The sequence below is a fragment of the Uloborus diversus genome, unplaced genomic scaffold (genome assembly GCF_026930045.1).
Source record: "Uloborus diversus isolate 005 unplaced genomic scaffold, Udiv.v.3.1 scaffold_809, whole genome shotgun sequence".
In the NCBI taxonomy this organism is placed as follows: Eukaryota; Metazoa; Arthropoda; class Arachnida; order Araneae; family Uloboridae; genus Uloborus; species Uloborus diversus.
Genome location: NW_026559021.1, coordinates 81,968 through 91,665, shown reverse-complemented (window position 1 = coordinate 91,665; position 9,698 = coordinate 81,968). Strand labels below are relative to the sequence as shown.

The window sequence follows — 9,698 nt, the reverse complement described above, 5'->3', positions numbered from 1 at the left end:
TTGAGTTATTTATTGACCAGTTAAAGAAAAAAGTTAAATATATTTATTTAAAATCTTTGAAGTATTTTTTTAATGCTGTTAAGTGTTAAGAAATACTATTAAAGTTCAAAATTCATTTTTTGTGTTCATTGTCTGTGATGAAGAACAAATAAAAAAGGAATTTAAATTATGAAAGTATTTAAATTAATTTTTTTAAAAACTTCTCAGAAAATTTAAAAAAACCCAAAAGTGGGCTAAATAATGGGTTTTTTCAAAAAAACTCATTGGGTCCATCCCAATTGGGTCCAATTCGGCCAACCCTGGTTTAAAGTCATTTGGAAACTCTACTTTTTTCTACTTTATTTCAAACATTTGGAAACTCTACTTTTTGCACACTTAGAGAAACAGCGCCGACTTATATAACGCAATTCTCTATAAACTGCACAACTTTTCAGAAGTAAACAATAGGTTTTTAAGTTTAAAAAATTCCTTTGTTTTGCCTTGCTAACATAAAATTTGTTAGGAAAATTAAATTTTGAAACAGTTTTTCATCTTTACAGCTTAATTCAAAGCTTTTAAATGAAAATTAATATTCACAGTAAAGAGAAAATATCAGATGGCTCTTGAAAATGCAGCTGTTAATGCAAACCATGAAGCTGACAGAAGTGCAGGATAATTCACTTCCTTTTAATGGTAAAGAATGTTTATTTATGAATGATTACTTGTATAATTAGTGTTTTAATACTCATTGCAGATAGAACTCATTCTGAAGTGCTAATATAGATATATTTTGAATATTAGTTTCAAAATTTGTGAAATGACTTATATAACGCCAAAACCTGTATAACGCAAAAGCTCTGGTCCCAAGGTGTGCGTTATAACGGTCTTCTACTGTACTCGTTTGTTCATACTTATTGCTATTTTACTTTTATGGGTAAGGAAGAAGCTCGATTTTTAATCATGTCAAAGCGGTGTGTTTTGAGTTCTTTCAGTTAAAACGAAACAAAAGAAAGTAGCGATTGTTTCTCACAATTATTATTGACCCAGGCAACGCCGGGTACTTTGCTAGTTAATATATAAATCTAAAACCTTGCTTGCTCAAGTTTCATCAACAATGGTTTTAAAATTTAGGGCTTACTTTGATATAATCGATATTCTATTCCAAACTCAAATTTTATTATGTACCAGAGGCATGTGCAGAGTTTCAATAATGGGGGTACCACTACATCCTAGCCCGTGATTTAAAATAATCAGTGGGAGGGCAATTACTACTCTACTCCTCCCCCGTCCCACAATAACATTACTACTGCATCTTCACTTTTTCATTTTCATACATCACTAGGGCTGGGCAATATACCGATATACCATCATATATCGATATATATCTACTACCGCAATAACAATATTTAGATTTCTATCTGTTCGATATATCGTTTATAAAGAAAAGACGGGACTTCATTACAGAGAAATTAAAATACTGACTTAACAATACGTAATCTTTCATAGCTCTGTGTGATGGGTGAATGTTTGACGTTTTAAGATGTTTTCTGCATTGTTCAAAGAGTTATTTAATTTTTAACTATAGTCAAAGGGAAGAATTCACAAGGTCGCCGAAGGTAAATATGGGGCCCCTTTGTCAGTAGGTCTCCGGATTTCCTCCCCCTATAGAGTTTTCAAAACTTATATTACTATCATTCAGAGCAGGTTCCTTCCAAGGATCCCTGCTCTCTTTCTGATAAAGCTGACATGACCTCTCATAGGTAGAAAATGTTTTATCGCACAAAAGACAATGCAGAAACTGCACATTTTGCTGTGACGTGACAAAACCAAATTTTAAATACTCTGCTGAATACTGTCGGTACATCTTTTTTGAATTCATATCGAACTTCCACACTACGAAACATGCACAATTAAACAGAAATTCACTAAATTAAATCAAACAATAGAAACTACGTAAGGAGGTTTATGCGCTGATTGCATGATTCTGAATAACAACAGATATAAGTAAATGCAAAAATCCATTCTTACACATATCCATCCACTTTTCAGGCGTTAAGTATATGATGGCGCCAACGGTCAGACAGTGCTTACAAGATTTTTTTTCTTCCTCGTGAAAATGGCAATAAAATAAAAGATTTTATTTTTCGCTTTTGGGATTTTTTTTATCCGAACAGATTTGATTGAGCTGTAAATCATACATGCCTTATTTTCTGGCAACGACTTTCTTTGATTTGACGTGCCATATGCTTGGTTCGGTATTACACAACATAGGTATTCTGAAAGATATTTCTGAATTGTGTACCGATTTGTTTTAATAAATATAGTTTTTGAAAGGTGAAGAATTTCCCATTACCAGGTATCCGAATACCGGTCGCCCCCCCCAGAAATTTATCGCCCCCAGGTTGGGAATCACTGGGCTAGACTAATGCTTTTGAATATTTTATAGCAGAGTGTGATAAAAAATATACAACAGTTGGTCCTAAGGACCACCAATTATTTTTTATGGTGGTCCCAGGCAGGTTTCAGTAGTCTGGGACCAGTGGACCAGCACTAATTTCTAACGCTGAACCAAATAACGATTTTATTAATGCTAATTCAGTTTACATCAGATTTTTGCCAAATATGGCAGAGAGATCTTTTGATGCTCAAGAATTCACATTGGGCTGTTTTCGTTCCCAATCGGAACCCCCCCTCCCACCGGGGACTTCCTTTTATAAATACCTAGTTTTTGTCGGATCTTTGTCAAATTTGGATCAGTGATGCTTTGATGCATAGGAATTTTCATAGGGAGTTTTTCGCCTACCTATGAGGGAGGGGTTGGGTGCGAAAACACCACCATTCCAGTTTACGTCAGATTTTTGCAAAAATTTTACAGACCTGTACTTTGATGCTCAAGAATTCACTTAGAGTAGTTTTTTGTTCACAATGGGGGGCCACCCTCCCTCCCACAGTGGATTTCTTTATGCAAATCCACAGTTTTCGTCGGATCTTTGCCAAATTTGGCACAGCAGTTCTTTGATGGTCAGGAATTGTCATAGGGGTTTTTGCTATGAGGAAAGGGGGGAGGGTGTGAATACCCCCCACAAGGGGTTTTTGTTATGCAAATCCAGTTTTCGTCGGATTTTTTTCCAAACATGGTGCAGTGGTCCTTTGATGCTCAGGAATTCACATAAGTTTTTTCTCTTCAAAATGGGGTGTATGGAGACCACCTTCATTGACAGTGCAATACTCCAAAATGTGTGAAACAAGTTCAATTATAGATAAGATGTTGCATTTCTAAAGATTCCAACATCGGGCATTTATAATTAAGCACATTGTACAATGGGCTCGCACATTGCACATTTATGTGATTAAACTTTATTAAGAAAAAACCTGGTAAATTTCTCTTTAAAATCATGGATGACTTATTTTAATATGTGCATTAGTCTCAAAAATATGATTGTCATTCCGAGTCCCTGAGAGCCAAGGCCCCTTGTCAGTTCGGTTGCCAGACCCCCATGCCGCCATAAAATTTACAAAACTTTATACTATTCTGATTATAACCATAAAAAATAATCAGTAGTCCTCAGAGATCAACAATCACTGGCTATTTTTGATTACGCTCGGCTAGAAAAATTGGCCTAGCTGATGTCTCACTATTTATTAGCCAAACCATTGGTTTCCTTTTTTTACAATTTTTTTCTAATAAATTTATGTAATTTTAAATTTCACATCTACATTGTACCAAATATTTACATACTTGGGGGGGGGGGGATAACATCCTGAAACTAAATAAAAATAGTCAAATTAAATTCTCAAATATTCAGTAGCCTATTTTAGCAGTTGCGAAAAAGAAAAGTGAAGTTGGTTTTAAAACTACATTTTGCTATTTAAGACACCAAAGCAAAATATTTTTTGCCAAAATTTTTTTTTTTTTTTTTTTTTTTTTTTTTTTTTTTTTTTTTTTTTTTTTTGAATATTGAAACATTAAGTGTATTAAAAAATCCTCATCAGTAGAAAAAATGTTTTCCTTTTTTCTTATTTGTTTCGCATTGTTATTCAACACTAATGTTTATCATTTAGAACTTAATTTGCAGTACTACAGTGATTTTGCACATTTAAGTATTTATTTATTTGTAGTTACATTTTAGTGCTTTATATAATACAATCCAGATTCAAAATAATAGAATATCAGAACTGTTTGAACAAAACTTGTCCCAGGGTCGGAAAAAATGAACGCATGAAATTAAAAAAACAAGAACTCGTTATTCATGAAAGGGCAAATCAATTTAAACAACTTTTCAGATATTATTTTAACGATTTATAGGTCATTAACACATTGGAATAATAGATAAATTTTTATATGGGACAAAAAATTAGAATAATCTATTCATTCAATGTGAATTTTAAAAAGTAGAGAAAATATTTGCTTACCTGTTGCCCTATAGTTTGTCACAAGTATGGAGCTTGGCGCCTGGATAATTTTACACTCTTATAAAAGCTTTTTATTGCTCAAAATGGGTTGTCAAGGTGATAAATAGGAAAAAAACGAAGTTACATATTGCATCATTTTTTAAAGTTAGAAAAAAACTATCCAATTCAATTCAAATGAACCTTTAACCTTTCTATGGTATGTAAGATTTTAAAGGAATATAAGACTGACCAACTAAAAAGTAATCGAAGTAAACGAGGTAGTAAAATTGTAACTCCTGGCAGAGATGAATTCAAATTAAAGTAAACTGTCCAAAATAATCGTTTGAAAATGCTTCTTATGTCCATAAGTGTTGGACAGAATATATAGTTATCTTATCCACGCCAACTACACTTGGATGGTTGCATAAGCTGCAGTTTTAATTGCGGATCTATGAAGTAAGACCAAAGATAAACATGAAGCAGAAAAGTGCACAACTATCCTGGAGCAAAGAGAAGCTCATTTCGGTGCATCAAGACTGCAAAGACATTTTATTCAGTGATGCATATTTATTTGTAATATCTGTCGAAAAAAGAGGAGATCAGGGGCAACCTCAAACAGGGGCAACAATGTTGGAAAAGTATTATATTCAGTGATGAATCATTTTTGAAATATCTGTAAACAAAAAAGGTGTTTGGGTTTGACGTTTAAAAAGAAAAGCGTATGAGAAATCTTGTGTAAGAGGTTCTCTCCACTTTGTCACATCCTTCTTGGTTTGTGGGTGCATGACAGCTGCTGGAATTGGGAAGTTATATACATCATAAAATAAAACAATGCGTGATTTCCGCTGTTAATCAATAATACTGAATGATACTTCATCTGAGGCACAGCAGTTACCCATTTAGCAACACATTTTATCTTCCAGCAAGGTTCTACTCCGTGTCACATCTCTAAATCGACTCATAGATTTTAAACAGAAAGAGGAATTTCGGTATTGAACTGGTAAATCAACTCTACCAATCTCAATACAATCAAGAATTTGGTGTACCATCAAATCTAAATAAACCCGTTCAAGATCTGGTGCCCACCAACAAAATTTAGCTTGTTGCCGCATTGAAGAGAATATGGAAACAGTGTCAGAAACGATTAATGTAAATAGGTGGTAGAATCCATGTGAGAGAAAGGATTAAAGCATCGAATTCAGCAAAAAATGACGCATTCTAGTATTAATGTTGCTTCTTTTGAAAGTGTTTTCCCCCCTTCAATTTGAATATTCTAATTTTTTGACTCAATGTAAATCTTCATCACTATAAACGTTTGAATTATTCTGTCTAAGATTATTTTTAATTGAGTATATTTGAGATGAAATTCACACTTTAATGTCTAAGAAAGGTAGCATGTCCATCTAAATGCCTAATTTGCACTTATATTTGGTTAGAATAAACTTTTTTCCAAAATGTGGGAAGTATTCTATTATTTTGAATTTGAGTTGTATTTCATCGATTAGCTGAAAATGAAACTGTTAAATTTTTTTTAAATAGCTTTATAAATGTAATCATAAAGTGCTAATAATTTTAGGTACAAAGTACAAACATGCTTAAAATTGAATTTTTTAAATTTCATTTTAATAAAATATCTGTGAAGAGTTCAAAAATTTTGGATGGCCTCTCCCAAAATGATTGGCTAGATCTGCCACTAAGCTAGAATGTATATATTGGTAAAGATTAAGAAAAATATAAAAGAGATGAATAGCAACGCACACACATGTACGTGCAGTTAGGTAATTTATTGAATTATGCTACAAATATGCCGCACTTGTGTTAAATTTATTTGAATATAAGATAATTAGGCATGAAGAAAAAAAGTTCCAAAAAAAAGCAATTTAGACTATATTTGGTCAATTAAAGTCATGATGTCCGTGGATCCGCCCCTTTCGAAAAGAAAGCACTTATTTAATATTTCTCGTTTCTTATACTTTGCATAAATGCAGTCATTACATTCTTTTGATTTCTGTTATTAAATTACAGTTTTATCTTATGATTAAAAATTTTGCTTCAAATTTCAGAGATTGTGAATGGAGATTACAAATAAGAATGCCTGTAGTGATGACCATTCTTTACATGCTGTGGAGGAAGTTCTGCTGATGATTACGCTATTTCTAATTAAATGGCGGTAAGTATTCCTTGGCTATAAACTATTCTTAGCTGCAAATAGAATATTAACTTTCATGCAATAAGTAAACAAAAGTTAGCTTGTGGATGAAAAGACTTCTTATGTTTTATTTGATGTCTTTTCAATAATAAGGTTGTTTTTTTTACTTAATTATCAAAAGTCCTTTGTAACCCTAAAGCGTGTGTCTCCGATTCTAGTTGCTATTTGTACCATTTAAATGTTTTTATGATGTTAGCAACTTCTTTTAGTTGTGTAACATCAATTTCTATTTGTACAGAACTTTTCTTTTGCATTTTCTTTACTTGGAAACCAGCCAAGGAAGCTGGGGTTCATAATAATCCCTACTTGCATTAAGACATTCTGAGATCGGTAATATGATCTAAAACTAAAGTCTGTGGGAACAATCCTTTCTCACCCCCTTCGTCTGAACAATACCCTTGTTTTATAATGTCATAGTATTGCTTTTATCATAAGTAATGAAATATGACTTAGTAGTTGTTTGCTATCATGTGCAGAGAAAATAATTTTTGTCACTATAATGCACAGACTAAACAAATGTCAACGAACTATAATGTACAGTACAAATGAAAAAAAGGCTATCTTAATTAAAATAATTAAAAATATATCTAAAGCACCTTCAAAAAAGTGTTACAAATATAACTTACATTTTTACCGCAATATTAACTTTTTTTTAAACTTTGCTTCTAGTGATCATATTATAAAGTATGTGAGTAAGCATAATTAGTCCATTTGCAAGTCTATAAATCTTTTATGGTACGTTTTTGATCATATTAGTTTTTTAAATAGTATCTGGAAATCCCTGGAGCAAAGTTTAAACCATATAAGTTGATTAAATTGAAAACTAAATAATTCATTTTACTATTTTGAAATGCATATTGTGTTCTTGAAAATAATTTGCCAATAATTCTGTCACTTGATTGTGAAAATACACATATTCTAGTTTGAAATGCAAGCAGTGTGTTCTATACTGACCCTCAGTGCACTGAGATACAGGCCCCTAAAAAATACACATTTTATCATATTTTGATGACAAAACTGCTCTTTTTTCTTAGCATTCAGCATTAACCATACATTTAATGAGCCTATTTAATAATTTATATATATCACTACACAAAGTGCTCATAAAAACTATGGTTGAACCTTGGATTATTGCTTGGATGTTATATTTCAAATACGATTTTTCTTGATCTATTCTTTCGAGCCGATTTCTCCCCATTTTCCAAATTTAATACACAATTGGAATTCAGAAGTTATTGAAGAGAAAATATAAGAATGAACTGAAAATAGAAATTATAAACAAAATTAAAGGCAAATTGCATGGGGTCACAGTTGCCCCACAATATAGGGTGCACTTCAAGGGCGCCCATATGGGGAGGGGGGTCTTTTTTCTTTGCAAATGCATTTCTTCTCCAGCAATTAAGGAATAAGTTATTAAAAATGTCAAATTTTAATAACTTTAATCTGTAGTGAAATCTGTTTCTATGGGGAAAATATCCTGCTAAACCATGGAGAGGATATCTGAGGTGCCCCCTCCCCCTTAAAATTTTGCATATAGACGCCCTTGGTGCACTTACCCCATCTTACTTTAAATAAAGGGAAAGTGCAACCCTTCTTATAAACAAAGTCTGGTTAAAGTAATTAACTAAAACATGTCATGTATGTTAGTATGTAGTAACTTGTTGCTAAAAAATTACAACGTACACTTGCTGACTTCAGCTGTTTGATATGACAACAAAATAAACCAAACAAACTTTATCAATCTTCGCATTGGAGTATTTAAGTTATCACTGATTGTGTTTTATCTATGAGAAACCAGTGCCAATCTCTACTTATAGGATTTATCACCAGACATTCTCCCAACATGTTCAATGCATAGCAGAAGTCTCTTCAGGCAGCATTCCCCAAATTCTCAGGCGACACACTTACCTGAACCCACCTCACATAAGTTTTTTTTTTTTTAAACTAATTTTAAGTAACTGGACTGTTAATTTTTCCACTGCCTTTAATTTTCAATCCTAATCTTGATTTTTTTTTCAGTTGGGTATTGACTATTTATGATTAACTGTAATGTAGTTTAAGATAGGTACTGCTTGCTATGTTGTTATTTATATTATATTATTATTACTATTATATTGTACAGATTGTATTACTGTAGATTTTAAGAGGGATAAAGGGTCAAAAGATATCAAACCCCAGGCAGCAGTTATGTTTGCCATGCCATTACATGCAAACTTTCGTACACATTCAACTTTTTTTTATAATGTACATCTGGAATGCAAACTTATTTATTTTTATTTATTTATTTTCAGCTGTTAATTTAAAACTGACTTGGAGAAAAAGAAAAAAAGTGATGTAGATGCCAGCTATTAAAGAAGACTATTCTGTAGTTATGATTGACTCTATTTGTACCTTTGACTCTTATTTGTAGTAAAAAATTTTGAACTAAAATTTTTAATGCAAATAAATTTGTTTAATTTTTCTAATTCAGTCTATGTTTATTTCTTTTAAGTCTTACGTTTAAAAAAAAAATCATTCATTTGTGTTAACTACTTATAAAATATGATTTTAATGCTCTATGTATGTTTTCTTTTTTTTTGTATGGTGTACGTTTGTAGTAGTTTGGTGGTAATTTAGTTTTAGATCATGAAATGGCGCCATCCTGAAAAGAAAATCTTCACAAAGCTGTAAAAGACTCAAATATATTTGTAGTTCAAAATTGTCATTTATTACATTTAAGTCAATTGTTGCATTATATCTTGAGCACTTTCATTGTGCACACAAGCATAAATATCAAAAAAGTTAGTTACTATTATGGAAAACAAAAAAACTTGTGTACAAATTGAAATCTTTGATGAAGAATTCAACTTTTATGTAACTAGATTAGAATCAGCTGAATAAATAAGATACATATATATTTACACTTGAGTGTTCACATTAAATAAATATTCAATACAAAACATAAATTAGAATCATTTCATTCTGTTTTTGATATTTTCTTACAAAATAGTTTCTCTAAAAATGTAGTTTTGGACACTTTCGTACAGTTTTAAACACAAGGGTTTTGGACAGGGCATAGTGTTCAAAACTGCCAACCCTGCTGTTGTGTTGCTACAGTGGAAATTTAAGTTCAAAGTGT

The 9,698-nt window shown here is 31.8% G+C and overlaps 1 long non-coding RNA gene across 1 annotated transcript; it reads left to right on the top strand.

The window, feature by feature from the left end:
* The first annotated feature begins 530 nt into the window (after positions 1 to 530).
* Positions 531 to 9,045, top strand: LOC129233926 (uncharacterized). Its single transcript, XR_008581501.1, has 3 exons — positions 531 to 672; positions 6,435 to 6,541; positions 8,872 to 9,045. It is a non-coding gene; the product is annotated as an uncharacterized LOC129233926 (long non-coding RNA).
* Positions 9,046 to 9,698: the final 653 nt, after the last annotated feature.